Consider the following 20741-nt stretch of genomic DNA (forward strand, 5'->3'; position numbering starts at 1 on the left):
CTCGGTGAAGACCCCTAAGGCAACAACTACATATTGTATTGAGTTTTATTTAGTCTCTTTGTGAATGAAGAGTATCAAGGTAACATGGAAAAGTTTTCTGCCTGGCATGAAAGAACCTCTGAAGGTCTACTAAAGGAAATGTTAATTGCTTTAAATAAAAATATGACACAGTTATTTATTTTCTTTTCTTTTGGGCATAATTTATTTTCTTTTTCTTGCCCCACTATCTGACATCTCTCCTTCCAACTGACCCATTTGTTCTCATTTGTATGGTAGGGGTGAGGGTCAGATTGATGGGGGATTGAGTATCATACTACAAGCAGGTAGAATTTTATGCCGTATCACACTGGGCCAGTTCCAGGTCTTGCTTTGTGAGCTGAATGTCAGACCTTTGTGGTGATGGGCCTAAAGGGCACTAAAAGATCACAGTCTATCTCTATGGTACACATTACCTCTTAGTGACCCTATCCTTATCATGATCTCCACAGTGCTCTCTGAAACATGGCAGTGCAAGAGCTACTCTCCTCCACAGCACAGTTCCCCACCCCTCCTTCCAGAGAGAGAGAGGTGAGCAGGTAAAGCCCCTTCAATCATCTCCCTCCCCTCAGTGACTCTTCTGGTTCTCCTAATTGAACCAGATTATCTGGGTCAAAATAGGTCTCCTTTCCTCTATGCCACTGAGTCATCTTTCTTGGCATAAAGATAAATTAAAATCTTCTCCCACATGCACCACATCTTTACTGCCTAATTAAAATGGGACCATTTATTACTCTGAGGATACACATTGTGCTACAGTTGGGGCCCTAGAGTTTATGAGCACCATTGATCCATCCTCGTCCAAAACAACATTTTCCTTCTACATCAGGTTCATCTGCAGCAGGATTAATACACTCCTCACAGAAAAAGCAACATGTGAGTACCACCCTCTGCTTGCTCACCAACTCTTTAGTTTTGCAGCCTTAGCTGCATTTAATTTTGTTTCTTCTAGCAAGGCTATATCTGTGTTATGCCTCATAAAGGTACTTCCAGTCCTCTGAAATTTAGAAGACTATACATTCCCCTGTTTTCACTGGGTACTTTTCACATTTGCTTCATCATCACTAAAAATAATCAAGGTATAAGTTAGACATAGAATCAAACTGATATAAGCTGCAAAATGTAACTTGTGTTCATTCAACAACAGAACATAGCAACTCAGTCCCTTGTTAGATATTAGTACTGGTGGTACATACATGTACAGAGGGCAAGTTTTGTTTTTATACAGGAACTTGCACCCTATTGGCAGCTGCACAGGACCTTATTTTCTGATAGAAGCAGTGGATCCTTTGGTGTTCGACCCAGCTACTTACCGAGAGGACAATACTGCCAAAATAAAACCAGTCAAAACCCATGCATTGTTTAACTACTATAATGAATTTGCATTTATAATTCTGTTTCTAAAACTGTTGAAAACAGAATTAATCGAGTTTATTGCCCACAACTACTACTGTATTAATGTCTTTCCACTGCATAGTACTTAGGCACAGAGCAATTAGTACTGAACTGTTTACTTTGAGATAAGAAAAGGAAAAAAGTTCCCATCAGTTTCAGTAAGTTATTAGTGATATGATGTCTGATCCAAAAATGGGAAAACAGTATTACTGTCTGTTCCACTGGCTGAGTTGCACTGCATATCAGCATTCAGTCTGCCACATTTCTTGCTACAGTAATAGACTGAAGACCTTATTACATCAATTCTGTCTGTATATGACAGAAAATCATTGCTCACAGAATAGCTTCTAAAGAAAGAACTTTCTCCTAAGTATTGACCAAAAGAAGGATGCTAAACAAACTCTCAGGGACATTGGGCCAAACATATGAAGAATTCTGCTGCAACATTATAAAGAGACAGCATATCTCTGTCTCATTTTAGTAGCAGACCATATGGTTTGATTGGATTGACATTCAGTCATATTGTCACTTGCCTGGAATTAATGCTTTCAGCAGGATCCAGAAATTGGACTATTAATGAACAGGTCCTATTTCATCTTATGAAAAATTAAAAGTTTTCAATCTGGTCTACTTCTATAGTGCTGCCTTTAATCATCCTGTCATTCTCATTTTGCAGAATTGAAAATCGGTTTGCAGCTTTATTAGGGGATGTTAGTATTCACTAGCCCTAATTAAATGTTTTATTGTTTTGGGTACTTTTTCAGTACCCATTCACTTATGAAGAAGTCTCTGGATTTTTTTACCCAAGTAAATTTGTAGTGATATTGGCAGTGGGTAGACATCTGTGTTAGACCCAGTTTTGGGATTGTTCAAACAAATAATGAGTCTAAGAAGTATTTTGAGTAATCGGGGGGGGGGGGGCAGGGTGCAGCAACAAACAGCATATTTCCTGTATATCTTTTACATGGTTATGCTTGGAGTTTTCTGCTCGAGTGAACATTCTCCTTGGCCATCCTATAGAGTAGTCTCACCTTTGAGTTTATTCTACTTATAGAAGGATTAGGCTATAGGTTCATAAGGAGGTACTAGGCTATCAGCCCTAGGGCCTATACAAGCCTAGCCAAAAAGGTACCCTGGCTTTTGCCACCCAAGAAAATTATTTTCCTGTGCCCCTGTTGAGCAGACCCATAGAGGTGATCCCCGGGGTGAAGTTCCTATTTCCCATCCAATCATCAAGATTTTTCTTGAAGAGTGCTAAAAGGGAGCTTTGTTTGATATAGATAGGTAGTTTGTTCCAGAGTATGGGAAGTCTCTAGGAGAGGAATCTATCCCTCCAGCATGTTTTGTTTATTGTGGTGACAAGGTTTAGGTCCTTAGAGCATGTAGCTCAGAGGGATTGGGATTTCTTTAAGTGGAGCATGTCCAACAGCTCTGGGTTTGACATAGCTTTGTATGTTAGGCAGAGATCACCTCTGAATAGGTGATATGCGACGGAGTAAAGCTGGAGTTTTTTTTAGATGGTCTGCATAAGGCATCTGTTTGAGGATGGTAATCCTCTTTGTGAGATATTTCTGTGGCTTTTTGAGTTGTTGTAGATGTCTTGTGAGGTACATACCAAAAGGGGCTTTGTACTCTATAATGGGTCTAATGAGTGATGAGTAGAGGGGAACAATGACCTCTTTTTTCCTGGATGAGAAACCATTTGTGATGAGGTGTGCCACGTAGAAGGATTTCCTGACTACTGTGGCAATGTGATTATCAAAGGAGACACTACTATCCACCTGTGTCCCAAGGTCTCTTATCACACTTTCGGTGTTAAGTAGACTACCACCTATGTGGTAGCTCATGGGTACAGAGTTTTTACCAAAGGGGATGACAATGCACTTTTTGGCATTGAGCTTGAGGCCATGGCTTTGACACCAGGCATCTATCTCAGTGAGGCCCTTTTGTATGATGTCCACATCACTAGGAGTTTCAATTATGGCTCCTAGTTTGCAGTCATCTGCAAACTTCATTAGCCAAATACCTTCTGTGTTAGCCTGTACTTCAGAAAAGTAGATACCAAACAGGAGAGGACCCAGGACTGAACCCTGTGGTACTCCACTTGTCACTGGTCTGAAGTCGGATTTAGAGTCTGCTACATTCATAGTGTGGGTTTTGTCAGTGAGCCAATTGGCAACTCATCTTGTGACATAGAGATTTATACCTAGTTTAGTGAGTTTATCTATAATCCCAGAGTGGGGGATGGTGTGAAAAGCCTTGGCAAGCTCTAGATAGGCTGTGTGAACAACCTTACCCTCATCTACGGCTTTGGTGACTGCTTCAAAGAGGTCTATCAGGTTTAGGAGACATGATCTGCCTTTTACAAACCCGAACTGGGCAGGGTCCAGAGTTTGGAGATTACCAATGTCTTTGCTTATAAGTTCCATGATAATACATTCCATGGCCTTGCAGATCAGGCTCGTTAGGCTAATGGGGTGGTGGTTCCCGGGGTCTGTGGTGGCTAACCCTTTGTGGAGTTGGATAACCATCACTGTGCTCCATTCAGTGGGCACAAAGCCTGAGGTGAGGCTATGATTGAACATGGTGCTTAGGTGGGGTGCCAGTTCATTCTGTAGTTCATGTAGAACACAGTCTGGGATGTTGTCAATTCCCATGGATGCTGTGTTCTTGGCTTTGGAGAGTGTGATTTTTACTTGTGCAGCCATGATTACAGGAACTTTGCATTCTTCTGGTATAGAGATGGGCCCTTTAGGGGGTGGGGTAAAGTTAACACTGAACCTATCTGCCAGGATGTTTGCAAATATCAGTTGGTTCTGTATATTTTGTGCCATTGTGCTGTAACTCAGAGCAGATCTGTGTGTTGCCATTGAGATTTTTGACATAGCTATAGAATGCTCTGTGGTTGTCTTTAGAATCAGTGGTGATTTTGTTTTCATAACTAGCTTTGGAGGATTTTATGAGGCATCTCAGCTTCTTACTGAGGCTGACCAGGGGAGTTCTTCCAGTCATGGGATTTTGCTCTTTTTTGCAACAGTTTCTTTCTTCTGTTGTAGAGTTTGTTTATGGCAGGGGACAACCAGACTGGCTTCCTTTTTTTGGAGGATAGCATCTTGGTTCTGTTAGGGATAGCACCATCCATACACTCGTTTAAGTGCTTATAAAGTGCATTTGTGTAGGATTCAGCAGTCATACCTCTATTGACGTCTGCGTGGGTTTCATGAAGTTTGCCACTTCTGTCTTAAGAAGCGTGAAGTTGGCTTTGGAGAAAATTTTTACGGTGGTTTCCCTAATGGGGGAGGGGATGGGATTTGTATGTCTAGGATGATTAGCTTGTGGTCATATCTGACCAACGAGGAATTGACCTCTGGTGTGGTATACCGGTTGCCCATATTGGTAATGACCAGGTCTAAGATATTGCTGCCCTTGGTAGGGGTGTGGATAAGTGGATCCAAGGCGTTGGAATTTATGAATTTCAGAAAACGTTGAGCAAAAGAGTTGGTACATGAGTAGTTTTCCCAGTTAATGGTGGGGTAGTTGAAATCACCCATTATTAGGGTGTTGGGTTGTACCCTAATATTTTCCAGTGTATCAAGAAATGAGGAGTGGGAATCCTGGGGCATGGTGGGGGATCTGTAGCAAGTTACAATTTGGATTGCGGTCTTGCTCAGAGTTAGTTGCATTTGGATAATCTCGGCTGCATTATGCTGAGCAACTAGCCTGGAGGTGTGGAAATCCTTAATGAATATGGACACGCCTCCACCTTTAGTGTTTCGGTCCAGGTTAGGTGGCCGAAATGTGTGGTATGAATTATATCCTGGTAATGCAGGGGTGCTCCCTGGAGCCCTGAACCAGGTCTCTGTCCCTGCACAGATGTCAGTGTTCTCCATTTTAAGGAGTGCCTTGAGTGAATGCATTTTGAGGTTTAGACTTCTAGCACTGAGTATCATTACCCTCAGATTTTGTTTGCTTGTATCTGTTACGGTGGTGAATTTGTCCTCTGAACCTTGCTAAAAAGGCACCATAGGGGTGGCAAGATCCTTAGCCAGTATCCGGAATCACAAGGGCGACAGGTGCAGGCCATCTCTGACAAAGCATCGTGGTCTGTCAATCATGTCGTCCCAGGCAGACAGATACTGGATCCCCTTAGAATGACACCAGAAGCTTAGCTAATTATTGAAATCAATCATTTTGTCCTTGTAGTGTGGTATCATTCTGGGTGATGGCAAGATGCTGCTCAGGGCTAGGGTCATACCTGCCTGGGCTACAAGATCGAAGAGTTCCTCCATTTCTCTTTTCATGTAGTCCAGGGAGGTATGTCTCAGGTCATTCACACCAACATGGACAATGACAGAGTCATATCTGCACTTGTTGTGGAGTCACCTGAGTGCGTGCGTTATGTGGTGGAAAGAAATTTCCGTTGCCACTCCATTTAAAAAGTACTTACGTATTATCGCAAGCAGATTTTTGTGGTAATGCAAGTTGCTTTCTGATGTGTAAAGTGTTACCGATAATGTGGTAAAAAACACATAAACAAGTTTTCTTTATCATTTTTAGTTTGCTTACATAGATTTTTGAGTTAAACACATAAAAAGTAATGTTTTACTGTAGGTATGCCCTTTCACAGATACCAAAAGCATTGACTTTCAGTCATCATTTGATCGGAGGATAGCACCATTAGAAAATAAAACCTAACCAGTACTGTTCACTTGTCACCAACAAAACAACCCTACAATTACATATCATTCTCATCCAGTATCACCATATTGGATAACCTTGATAGTTTTACTGCAATGTTGTCATAAAAGTTTCCTATCAAGTATGTTTGTTACATTTTGCAACTGCTTTCTTATTGTACTTTACAGGCTTCTATTGTACAGTTTCTTTTAAAACCCTGTTGGTACAGCTTAAAGAAATGAACAGATCACCTGAAATCCTTTGCATGTCTCCCGGTTTTTCTTTACAGAATTGCATCCACACAATTGCAATAAATTAGGACTACAGCTCCCAAATAATTATTTTGACAGTAGAACAGTCACTCTGCGAATTGAAACAAATCCATTTTACAGTAATCCTTTCCCCAATATGATAGCAGCCGACCAAGTTGAACTGTGTGTCTTAAACTACGCAGAAACAGGAAGCACCCTTTATCGGTTCTTTAACTTCCTGAATGTAATACAAACAAACTGACTTGATCTCAACAAAGATGTTAAACGACATTTTATACTATTTCCAACACTCCTTTCAGGTGAACAGATGTATTTATGCAACCATCATGATCATGATTGTTGTATTCATTGCCTGACGTCGGTAAAAACACACTACCCACAAACCTAAATATTAGCTCTTATTCGTCTTCCAGACCCATCAAGAATATCTCAGAAAAATTCAATACACATTAGTCAACCCTATTAAACTAAAAAGACATTGTTTCACTCAAACATAACCAATTCTCACATATCTCATATCTGGTTGCGATAATACGTAAGTACCCTTCTTTCTTATAAACTAAAATCAAGTGCTTTCATTCTTTAATGATATCTAGAACTTCTTCAGAACTGACAAAATTTAAAAAATGTCAGTTATAAGTAAGGTGCACAAGGTAGAGAGAGAGAGATGTAACCATGACAATAGCATATAACATCTGAGAACACAATCAGAAACTACACATTTTGTACAGCTGTATATACATTAAGCAAGAAATAATGCACGACAAGGTGTGTGTTAATGTGTAATTAATGCCCACCCAGGGGTTTTGTGAGGCCTGATGCCACAGGTAGAGGGCCTCTACACCCCTGGAAGGGCATTAATTACATATTAACACACACCCTGGTGGGCATTATTGCACTTAGACAATGGACTCACTGTAAAATTGTTGTGTTTTGCTTGCTTATTTATTTTTTAAGGACTTTTTAATTTTTTTATATATATTTTTAATGTAAAATAGCTCCTCCGCTTACTGTTTCAAACTTGCTGTAGTATATGTTAATAGTGTTGGAGGAAGCATTTTACATCAAATAGTGATAAAAAAAATAATATAGTCCTTAAAAAAATAAGTAAGTGAAACACAACAGTTTTACATACAGCCCATTTTCTCTCCCATTCACACATACACAGTCTCTTCTGCTTTCACACACATACATACACACACACACATACACACACACACACACACACACACACACACACACACACACACACACACACACACACACACAGACTTACATACATGCATACACTCTCACACACACTGCATTTTCTTTTTTTTTCTATATTACACTCGCTAAACAGCAAAAGCGCTGCTTAGCGAGTGTAAAATAATGGGTCGCACACTCTCACACATACACTCACACAGACATAAATACACAGACGCAGACACACGCGTATCTTTTTCTCTTCTTTTTAATATTTTACACTCACTAAACAGCAAAATCGCTGCTTAGCGAGCAAAAAATAATGGCAACCGTTCCATTTCTTCAGTCCAAGCTCCACGGAGGCTTGATAAGCAGCCGTGAAATGCCAGAGTCATTCTTCTCAGCAGGCATTACTTGTACATTAACACCTTGCTGGAGAATACAGTTTACCCATTCTCTAACAAATATTAGTATAAGGTGGGAGTGGTCAGACTCCCCTTCTCAATGCACATTTAACATTCAGGTTTTCATTGAGTCCAGGAGGGGTCTCAGCATTAAGTAATAACTGCCATCGCAATTCTTTCAGTTCAAGCAAAGTCTCACAGTCTCCAAAAAAATGGTCAACTTGTTCCAATATGAGAAATTTGAAACCAATAAACTTAGGGGAGCTTAAACTGTGTCTTCCTACAGCACGTTTTCATCTTTATTTCTGATAGCTGCCAGATGTTCTTTTACTCTATCAGAAAGTTTTCTGATCATCTTACCAACATAAAATGCTTTGCAAGAATTACACACTGCTACATAAACTAAAAACTTAGAATGGTAATCAAAATGTTTTTTAAAATAGATTGTAATGTTGCAGTGTTGAAACCTGAACTGAGAGCCAGTATAAATGTACTGACATACTACACATTTGTTGCAAGTAAACATGCCCTTAGTGTCACTGTTCTGTACCTGTAATACAGAAACATGTAGGTTATCTTTTTCAAAAGGCATTTTCAGAGTAGTGTTTTTTTGAAGGAAAAGGTAGGATTATTCCCTAAAACATGGCATAAATCTTTACCAGCTCTAATGATGTTCCAGTTTCTCTGCATGATGTTTCTAATGCCGTGTACATCTCTGCTGATAGGAAGAGGAAAACTGCAGTTCCTGTCAGTGTTTTTAGTTTGATCTAGTGTGTCTTTAGGCACTAAACTGTATTTGAGTATAGGTCTGTGTTTAATGTGCCTGTGAGCTGCTACTTCTGTGAAAACTTCCTGCACTAGTTGTGCAGGGTAATGTCTCTTCACAAACAGGTGTGTTAAGAACTTGCTTTCTAAAAGAAAAGTATGGTCATCAGTGATAAGTCGTGACAGTCTAATAAACTGACCACGCAGCACATTATTTTTCATAAAGAAAGGATGTTGGCTGCAAAAGTCTAAAACATTGTTTCTGTACGTATCTTTTCTGTACACATTAGAACTAAGAAACCCTGTGTCATTGTCTATAGAAATCTTGGTGTCAAGAAAATGTACTTGATTAATATGACATTTATTCTTAATGTATAATGTGGAAATTCAAAATGGAACTAAAACATTGGAAGCAGTATTGTACATAATGTAAATAGTGTGTGAAATGTAGAATGGTTTTGAAAAACAATAAAAACGATTATTGAAAAAAAAAAACAATTACACTGAGGAAAAAAAAAAAAAAAAAAAAAGAAAATTGATTACTTTGCCACTATCTGACATGACAAAATCTAAGTAGAGAATACTGTTGGAGAGTGTATTAATGAACAAATCTAGTTCAGTCTCAGGTCCCTCCCACATGAAAAAAACATCATCAATGTAACAGCGGTAAATATGAACTTTGTCAAACCCTGGCAGATAGATTAATGTCTCTAATTCCCATGTGCTGAGCACCAGGTTGGAAAAAGCTGGTGCCATCTTGGATCCCATAGCCACAACTTTTATTTGCTGATAAATCTTGGTGTTAAAATGGAAAAAGTTGTTAGTTAAAACTGCTGTGGTCAATGTGATTAGTGTTTCAATTCTACAGGTGCTGAAATTGGCATATTTATTCAGAAACAGTTCAAGAGCTTGTAAACCCTCTTGGTGAGGAATGTTAGTATATAGGGCTACAATGTCAAGAATCACAAAAATACATTTAGAAAAATTCAGTTGTGAATGATGTAGCTCATTAAGAAAGTCCCAAGAATCCTTAATGTAAAATTTGGTGGCCTGTACCAAGGGGTTATAACCACTGTCTAGGTATTCTGAAATTTTCTCTGTCTTGGTACGTTTATTTAAAATAATTAATCTGAATGGTGGATTCACTGGGTCTTTGTGTATTTTTGGAATGCCAAATAACTTGCCAAGGCATGGGTTATTAACTTGCAGATATACAAATTCTCCTGTTGATAGTTGGTTATTTTTTTCAACTGTTTTTAGCATCCTGTCAATTACTGCAAAATGCTTGTTAACTTCTTTTAGGGACACAGTTTTGTAAAAATGATTATCAACTAGCATGTTTTCTATAATGTTGATATAGTCCTCTGTTTCCATTAAAACTAGTCCAGTGCCTTTGTCAGCTTTCATAATACGTAAAGTTCTGTCCTGACTAAGCTCTGTAAGGGCAAGTTCTTCTGTCTTGGAAAGGTTGTACCATTTAAGTACATTTGGTTGCTGTAGAAGACATCTGACTTCATGCTCACAGACAAAATGGATAGGGTGTTGTTCACAATTGGATTAAAGACACTTCTTTTTTTTTAGGAATGAATTTATGTGTTTCAAGTGGGCTAAGTGTGGCTATATCCTCATCATCTTTGTCACTATATTTTATTTTTTTTTTTTATTTTACATTTGTTAACCGGGGGTGTCTGACTGAGCTGAAAAGGCCCTTTTTCAGCAGAGGCCTGGGGAGAAAAGCTCCACAAAGAAAAATTACAGACACATTTAGTTATTTAGACATGATCAGTATACACACAAATTACAAGAGACATGTTTTTACAGTGGTATGCGGCACAAACAGTTACAGTGGAGAGAACAATCAAAAAATATTAATTTTAAAAATAAAGGTAAGTAATAGATTTGTGGTGTACGGCTGAACTTTGGAACATAGGTAGAATATATACATAGTACACAGGTACAGTACATACATTGTAGATTAGCCAGTGTTTGTGAGTAAGATTGAAAAACTATTATCAATTGCTCTAGATTTAGTATGTATATGTTATCCGCTTTCACTAGCCTGGGGAGCAATCATGGCACTGCCAACTTTGCTTGAGATGTTGCCTGATGAGGTCTTTAAAGGAGGCTTTGGATGATGTGTTTTGAAAGCTAGTAGGGACAGAGTTCCATTTTTTAGCCACTGAACTACTATATACTGCATCTCCAAAGCTATTGTAGCTGTTGGTGACTTCTAGTAATAGTTTGCTTGATGATCTAAGAGGCCTTTTGGCTGAGTGATGTTGTACTAGGTTTTTGAGGGCAGGACACTTATTGGGGAGGTAATAGAATGACAGAGGCAGAGCTGATTGTAGGTTAGGAGGTTGGGCAGTTCAAGCCAGTGGAGCTGTCTCAAAGCAGTACAGTGATGAGTTCTATAAGAGCAATTTGCAGCAAAGTGGGCAATTCTGTTATAGCAAGCTTCCATTTTGCTTAGTTCAGTTTTGTTGAGATTAGTCAGAATGGGAGATGCATAGAGTAGGGTGGATAGAAGTTGGGAGCGAGCAATGGCTGATCTTGTGTTGTTGGTAAGAAATGGTTTGATACAGTAGAGTGACCCCAGTTTGGCATGTACTTTTTTAATAGTTAAGTTCAGATGACTGTCATATTTTAGGTGGGAGTCTATGTTTAATCCCAATAGCTTAGCCTGTGCCACTGGAGCAATTGGAGTAGCATTTGTGGAGTAGATAGTGAATTGACTGTTAGTGTTTTTGTTAGAACTGGTTATAATCATAAGCTGAGTTTTCTTTGGATTGAGGATAAGTTGGGCTTTGGTAAGGTAGTTTTCAACGTCAGAGAATGCTAGTTGAGTTGTTTGCAGGAGGGTGGGAATGCTTTGTGCAGCACAGATTAAGGTAGTGTCATCTGCATACTGAATTATAGATGCATGCTGTGTGGAGGTGTGGAGGTCATTTGTGAAGACTGTGAATAGTAGTGGTCCTAAGATAGAACCCTGTGGGACTTCTATAGTTATGGGCAGCTGAGGAGAGAGAGAATTTTCCCATTTCACAGCTTGGTACCTGTCAGTTAAGTAGCTTTGGAACCAGGTAAGAGTGGAATTAGATAGATGATATTGGTTTAGTTTGTTTAGCAGGATTTGGTGTGAGACTGTGTCAAATGTCAAATGCTTTGGACATATCCAAAAAAAGAGTTGACACTTGCAGGCCTTCATTTTTGAGATGGTTTATTGTGTCTGTGAAGCAGAGGAGAGCTGTAGTGGTACTATGGGCAGGTCTGAAACCATGCTGAGTAGGTGACAGGATGTTGCAGTCTAGGAGATAGTTTAGCATCTGGGTATGGATGCATTTTTCTAGGATTTTGGCCAGGGGGAGAGTAAAGCAATGGGTCTGTAGTTATTAAGTTCAGTGGAGGTTGCGCCTATATGTATGGGTGTAACATAGGATATTTTCCAGAGTTTGGGCACATAGTTTTCAACAATTGATCTGTTTATGAGAGTGGAGACTGGGATAGCAATAGCATCTGCTGTGAGTTTCAAGAAATAGCTGGGGAGTAGGTTGGCTGCTGTTGATGAGGTTTTTAGTTTGGAGAGCATGCTTTTGATTGAAGTGGTGGCAACTGTTTTGAGGGTAAAGCTTGTAGTAGTGTTATTTGTGTTGGGGGGGATAGTGAGGAAGGAACTGTCCTGTGATACTAAGGATAGAATTGAGTTCACAAAGTGGGAGTTGAATTGTGTTTCGATGGGAACTTTAGTGTCGGGGTGGTTGGTTTGGGTAGCCTTTGGGTGGATTTTAGTAGCTGGTTTACATTTTTCCAAAATTTTTGCGGGTTGTGTTGGTATTTAGTTTGTAATGTTGTGTAGTAGGATTTTTTGTTCAGCCTAATGCATTTTTTTGCATGGTTGCGCAGTTCTTGGTACTTAGTTAGGCTTTGTGTTTCTTTGTTTTTTTTATAGTAACGCCAGGCGGTGTCTCTGGACTTGAGGATTTGTTTGGTTTCTTTACTGAGCCAGGGGTTTGTAGAGGTTCTAACCTTGATTTTGCGCAATGGAGCGATAGTGTCTAGGTGTTGTAGAAATGTTTTGTTGAAATATGCTACAGCCTGGTCAAGTGGGAGGGTTTTTAGGGGGGTCCAGTCACAGTTACACAGTAAAGTGTTGAGGACCTCAGGAGATATTTTTTTTTGTGTTTCTAGTGGATATATAGTTAGTGGTTATGCATGTGCTTGTTCTACTACGTATAAAGTATATTATGTTGTGGTCACTTAAGGTGTCTGGGAGACTGCCTGTGTGAGGGTACAATGTGGGGTTGCTAGTTAGGACCCAGTCAAGGATGGATTCCCTTTTAGATTTTTTATCACACCTAGTTGGAATCTGGACTAGCTGCTGGTAGCCATGGAGATTTATTAGATTACTTGGTGGTTCTGATATACAGGTGAACCAATCTAGGTTGAAGTCCCCCAGAATAAGGGTTTCTTGTGAGTATGTGGAAGAACACCAGGATAAGAAGTCTTCAAGGCTAGCAGGTGTATTACCAGGTGGAATATAGATCACAATTGTGGTTATGACCTTTTTAGGATGAAGTTGAAGTTGTGAGATAAGTATGTCCCAATTATTGGGGGAGAGGTAGGAGTTTGGTAATTGATAGACAGTTAAGTTGGACTTGTAGAGTAAGGCAGTTCCACCACCTTTACAAAGTGGTCTGTCTTGTTTAATGATATTGTAGCCGGTAGGGAGAACTTCTGAGTTAGCTATGTTTTTATTTAGCCAGGTTTCTGTTAAAGCAACTATGTCTGGGGAGTAGTGTGCTATTGTGGCCTATTAATATTTAGCATTAAAAGATGGTTGGTTTTGCTGCTGTTGTTGATTTGCCCAGGGATGAAGAAAGTGGGGGTGTTATGTTCTGACATTTGTGTTGGAGCAGTTTGTGTTGGACAGGATGGATTTGGGCCAGGGTTGGGGTGGATATCCCCACTTATGGTGAGCCTGGAGTTAAAATGGTTATACAGATGTTGGAGTTTGGTGAGGAGTGTCAGAAAGTATTGTGTTTTTTTGGAGTAGGAATGAGAGCATATGTGTTTAGTTCTGAATTGGTCCGTTATGTAGTTCTTGAATAAGTGTGGGCAGATATTATTATAATGTGTGTTGTCTGTGTATGAGAGTGCATAATGCAGTGTTGTGCTACTAAGTTTAGGGATATTGCTAGAGTGATAACCTGTGGTGTTGTAAAGAATTATGAGAAGACAGACTAGATTTAGTTGTGTGATAGTCATGGTTATAAAGTTTATGTTGTTTCTAGGTAGGGGGTCCGAATAGGAATTATAGGGTTGCACTATATGTGGATTGGGAAGTAGTGTGGGTGATGCAAAAAATGCCTAGTGGGAATGAGAGTGATTGGGAGTATTTTGTGTGGAGCAAGTTGGTGTGGTTTAATGTGATATGACTTGAGGAGCTGTGATTGGTGGAGGTGATGTGAGGGTGAGCTGTGGGTGTGGCTATGATTACTATAAATGTAGAGGTAGTGGGGGTGGGAGGGAATAGGGGGCAGGGCAGGGGAGCGGAGAGAGCCCGAGCGTTAGCGAGGGCGAACGAAGTGGGGCAGAGCCAGAGCCAACTAAGGCAAGAGAAAAAAGTAAGTATTACATTACAAATCTGAACATGTTTAAAACAAATTCCTGAGGTATAATGGCTTACCGGCTAGCAGAATGTAATTGCTGAAGAGCACTTGTGTCCTGGTGGGAGACTAGAAATTTAAAGATGGCTCCATGCTCAGCAGGATTCTAATATAGACTTTGTATTGGGGGAGGGAGATAGCACAAGGGGTGCAAACCAGGTGGAATGCAAAGAAACCAGAGAGGCAATTAGTGCAAATCAGTGAAGGCCTCAGAGAGGGTAAGTAATAATTCAAACTACCTGTAAAGTGAAGGAGAGAAGAGACAGCAAAGTTTATTAAGGTTGGGAGTGTGTCTTTACATTGACTTACTGATTAGTAACCAGTTTGTGCACAGATTAGAGTAGGGAGATACATTAGCAATGATAGAGATGCAAATAAACAGGTGATCCTCCAAGTGATACAAACTAAGGCAGAAAGAACTGAGAGGGCTGCTTGATGGTTAATTTAATTTAGTCTCAGGGATGTGAATTAAATCTATACTGTCTGTTGGACAGTTAGGATTACTGTACTATCGGGGGGGGGGGGCACAAGGCTACAACAGTCAGTTTTATTAGCAAGCTGAGAACTACTAAGAAACACTGCTAATGTAATAGCTAAACTCTCATAAAACATACAAGTAGAATGCCTGGGTGGACTGACCCTGCTCTTGAGGCTCAAAATGTATATCCTTGTTTAGTTTGCAATACTGATTCCTTCTTACACTGTATAGATGGAGTGGTAGCCGCAGACTGCAGATTTGCTTGAGTGTGCTCTGAAGAGAGAGAGAAAAAAAAAGCGAGGATGAAGCTAGTAGAAGGAGACAGACAGGTCAAAGGAAGTAATGAGGAGATAGGAGGGTGTAAAAGATACAAAGCTGAGGGTAGCGTGGATAAAGCAGGAGAATAGATGCTACTGCTACAGTTTGAGAGTGCTTCAACAGTAACCACATCACAGTGACATAACTTAGTTTGGAAACAGGTTAATAAATCATGCACAATACATTTATCAGCCAATTATCCTGTGCATACAAGAAAAAGGAAAATGAACACAACAGCACAGCTGAAGCAGTAGCAGATACAACTGTAGTGCTAAATTCAGTAAATACTGTTTCTAACTCCAAAGACTAGGTCAATTAGATATACATTACAGTAATAACAGCAGTTTTAGTAGCATAGAGACAACATAGCTGCAGTGGTAGTGTCAGTAAAAACATATTACATATGTATATAACAATTTAGGATTTAATTTCCATAGAAACAACCTTAAATCAAGTAGTGTGTCAGTGATCTTAGCCTTTTGTCACGAAATGAAGGTGAATCCTCTATTTAGTAACTTTAAATATGCCTCAGAAAAATCTCTGTTAGTGAGGTTGAGAACTGCATTAGAAACCATATGCCTTATTTTGTTTACAATTGTCTCTTCGTCGAGTTCCTTGTCACTATTGTTCTCCCTGTGAACGAAGATCACCATTGTCCTCTGCCTCTCCCCATCCCTTTCTCTATCATTCTGTCTCTCATGCCTGTGGATGTAGTCGCTCTGCTCATATGGACTGCTTGTTGTTGCAATAAAAAGTTCTGACCACTCCCACTTTATACTAATATGTGTTAATGTATATGCAGCTGTACCAAATGTATAGTTTCTGATTGGTTAATTTTTCCTCACTGTGTTCTCAGAAGATATATCCTATTGTCATGGTTACATCTCTCTTCCTTGTGCACCTTACTTATACCTTATATTTTTAAAATTTTGTCAGTTCTGAAGAAGTTCTAGATTTCATTAAAGAATGAAAGTGCTTATCATCGGTTTTGCCCTTGAGTAGAATTTATGCAAACTTTGCACCCTAATGTGGGAGAAAATAACAATATTGAGAGGTAGATGGGAGCACAGCTGCCCTGCAAAGCCACCGTTTTTTATAGATTCCCTCTTTAAAGATGTTGTGATGGCATAATGGTCAACAGCACGCTGAGGTTAGGCAGCTTATGAATTGTATGTGGAATGACGGCAATTCAAAGTATATCTCTTTTTTCCTGGCAATTTGTGTAACACCATCACAAAGAAAGATGTACCCTAGCTGAAGGAACATAGTTTACTTGGATGGTGACAGGAGAAATGAAAATAGAACCTATGGTTTAGCTTTCAAATTGTTAATTTATTATATTTTCATAGCATTCCTTCTTCAATTATCTTTTTATTCTGGTCACAGCAAAAAAACACATTTCCCTTTTTATATTTTGTTATTTTAAGAATTTGTTAACTAGATAAGCCCAATGAGCATGTGTCCCTTTTTCAGGGGCAACTTAGAAGCACTGTCTAGTAAAGTGACTTATTCAGTGTCACACAGTAGGAAAATGGAGGTGAAAGTAATCAAACCCTATCTCCTGGGCTATAGTAAACAACTCATTAACAGCACAGAGCCTTAGTTATCAGCACTAACTGACAGAGGATCATCATATCATGGAATTAAATATATAACTGCTGTTATAGCACATAAACTAAAATTATCATTTTTTCTTATGAAGATTTCCAGCTTTTAAGCTATTCATTGAGGAGGAAAACTGTGAGAATTCTGAAATGACACTCAAATTAAACATGCACCCTTTTAAATACCTTTGAAACTAAATCACAACCTGAAGACAGTTTATAACCAAATATACAGATTTGTTGCCCAAACAAATTCTATAGAAAATGGAATACCCTTTCAGGAACAGAATCTTGCATTGATAATCACTACCAGCAGGCATACGTAGCCATTTGAATGTGCTGATCTGCCAATATTTATTGTACTTTCTTTCATTTAGAGATGGATATATATCTTCTTGTAAGGGAAAATAATTCAGTACCTGCACAGAAACTATCTGCGCTGAATTCTCATTACTTCAGATTTAACTCATTCACTCCACTGGAGCTAAAGAAGTTTGCACTGTAACTTCCAGTGGGTGGAGTTTAAGCCTTTTGACAGACTGAAATTATGTCCTCACATTTCAAACAAATGTTCATATCTCTGGAACCTTAGGGGTTATGAAAGAAGTATGAATGGCAAACTCTTCAGCACAGACTATTTTTATTGTGGTAGTATTCCTTAAGTTCTAGGTCTTAAACTGAACTTTATAGGTCACAGTAAACATAGTAACTACTACATTTGTAATATTTTATAAACAACTTACAATATCTCAGCAACAACTTAAGTTAAATATGTATAGTTAGCAGCATTTTATTTTTCTAAATGAGAGCTTTCATATGAGGCCAAGGAGTTCTGTCTGTGTTACTTGGTTGTTGAGGTATTTAGAAAAATGAGAAACTTATATCTATATAAATTAATATCATAAAAACAGCAGTTGATATCTATTTAGCTGCACTAGACATAGGTCAAATATTAATACTGTTGGGTTTGCCATTGTGTAAGCTTTAAGATGAAATCTTTTAAAAATTTGTATGTAGCACGGTTTTCAAATTATTTATACAAATATAAACAAGCAATATTTGACGCCTTGAGGCAACAGTAGGGGTTAACTGCAGATGCACCTGGAGTCACTTGGATGTAGTAAGTTAAAGACCTTAAATGTTTTTTTAAGGAAAGGAAACTTTTCTCCACTGAAAACATGCATTGATTTAAATTCCTTGTACTGAAGGGGATCATTTGTCACAGTCAGTTTCTACACTGAGCTGCATTTAAATACCTCAGGTTAGAAATATGTGCTTAGGTGATAGAAAGACAATCTTAGGTAAATTCTGTACTGATTACTCAAGTATACTTCACTGACAGTTTTAATAAGAACTCTCAAAGAGGGACTAACTTATGGACTTATGTGTCCTGAATGATAGGTTTTATAGGTATTTGACAATGAAAGCCTGCATGTTGCAATAGACTTGATTTCTACTAGGGGTGGATGTTTAACTCCTTTTCAAGTAGAAGAATGCAGCACATGGCAAGAATATACCAATATTAAGTTGCAGTCAAGTTAGAAGTGAAAATCATATTTTTTCCAAAAAAGAGAACCTGTTTGTTTTTGGGAAAATGCTTTAATGAACACTCTCTATTAACAATGGCAGTAAGGTGATATCACATTCAACACTAAACTGCATTTAAATTCTCAAGAGTAGAATGACATTTGGACTCAATTGCCTGAGTATTATTTACATATGTGTTGCAAAACATTTTCAGAGAAAGGCTGTCATATGGCCTTTTTGTACTTAACTACTGAACACAAGGTTTTATGGACATTTGACTATCACAGCCTGGTATATTGTATTGTAATAGACTAATATTAGTGGTGGGTATATGACTTTTTTGGGTCTATATTAGAACAGTGAAAAACCTTTTCAGTGAATGGCTCTTTGCTGAACGTTCATTGTCAAAACCTTGCTCCGTTGAACGGCCATTTCAGCGAATGTTTTCCAAGGGAAAAAATGCTTGGCCATCATTAGGAATTTGCCCTTTTCTCCACTGTAGTGTGTTCTCAGAGTTGATATATTTAGTTAGGGGTGTGTGGGGGGCACAACCCCCCCACCTTGGAGGGTTTTAAAGTTTATGAAGTTTTACGCTGGCCAAGCATTTTTCCCCTAGGAAAAATTCACTGAAACGACTGTTAAAAACGGGGCAATGTTTCAACAATGAACGTTCAGCAAGGAGTCATTCACTATAAAGGTTTTTCAATGATCTAATATAGACCCTTTTTTTCAGAGGATGGGATTTAGCATATCTTCAGAAAAATATCTCGACTCACTTGTTGTTCTACCACACATTGTTTTCATTGGGCTTGGAAATATCTGAGTTCTGTTGACAGTGAGGAATATACTACATGTTGAGAACATATCTGCACTGACTTGTCCTCTTATAAGACATAAAAGTCATATATATATATATATATATATATATATATATATATATATATATATATGTATCTTCCTAACTAGGAAAGTTTATTGGTTTTTAGACTTTCTCCTTCTCAAATTTAGACTCCTTTGCAAAGACAAAAAGTAGATGAAAATAAAGTTGCGTGCATATCTTTATATGCCCAATCACAAAATAAATACATTTAGTAGCTGAAAGATATAACATATGTTTGTGAGAAATGTTTAAAATTTTATATGGTGTCACAGATATGGTCCTACATTATAGTATACAACCAGTAAGCCTACATAGCAATTTGGGTGTTTGTTTTGTATCTGATATAAAGCAAACATATAGCATTGATATTTGTTTGGGCTGACAAACTTGGTATATATCTGAATAATGTGTTATCATGTAACAAGGACTAAAATACTTATTTCTCAGAAAATAGTGGTATTTCTGTCATTTTACATGAAATACGATGTTGTTAGGCTGAGTAGCTATTTGCCTTATTCCAAAAATGTTATGAAATATTTGAAAGCTATGCAGAAATATAAAAATTTGTAGGAAGTATTAAATTCAGGTCAGAATAACCATTACAAACTGGCATACTGCAATGTTTGGAAAATGTATAATTTAAAATAGAAGTATAGTTTGTAGCTCTCTTGTCAAAAACAATTATGAAAATTATAAGAGCTATGAAAGGATAAATATATATAATCCACATACTATATGGTTTTAAAAGGGGGTTAAAGTCCATCTCTTTGATCTTGTTTTAAATCTCTGATATTTTTAGTACAGGATGAAATTATATTTTCCTCATTGTTTATTTATTTCATGACCACTGTTTATTTAGTTAACTTTTAGCTTGGTTATATACCCTTAGAGTGTTATTTAGTCTCTGTCTTGATGTTATATATTTTGTATTTATTCCTGCGTTGCTTGGGTAATACATACCTAAATAATCTTGAACTTGAATTTGAATTCATATTATGACTACATGCTTAAAAGGAATATCCATTATTGTATAAAAGTGATAATTGCATTCTTTTTTAGATACTTTGACATAAAATAACATTTTTGTTATCTTTAAAATACATTATGGTTGTGTTCCTCTGTATTTGAAGCTAGACACATCATCTAAAAGTGTTTCATTAATAATTTTCTTGTTATTATTTTAGTGTTAATTTTATGATAATATCTCAAACCATTTGGGAGATACAGCCATGTTTCTAATGAAAGTAAAAATAGTTAAAATTCTCAGCAGTTTGCTGACAGTCTTGCTGAAAATGGTCAGTAGTAAAGGGAGTAACAGCTTGTACATTGTGTTTTTCCATTTATAAGTAATAATTCATTGTTTTAATTTGTGTACATTTTATGTTCACATGATTATTGTTCAGTGTTCTAAGTTATTTGATTTAAAATACCTAAATGAAACAGATTTGAAACTTGAATTTTGCTGTGTTTGTCTCTGTGCCTCTTCATCTGTCATTTCTTAATGCTGATTTAGAGACATTTCATATATGTTATT

Source organism: Protopterus annectens, chromosome 8.part0 (genome assembly GCF_019279795.1).
Source record: "Protopterus annectens isolate FY-2018-M chromosome 8.part0, PAN1.0, whole genome shotgun sequence".
In the NCBI taxonomy this organism is placed as follows: domain Eukaryota; kingdom Metazoa; phylum Chordata; order Ceratodontiformes; family Protopteridae; genus Protopterus; species Protopterus annectens.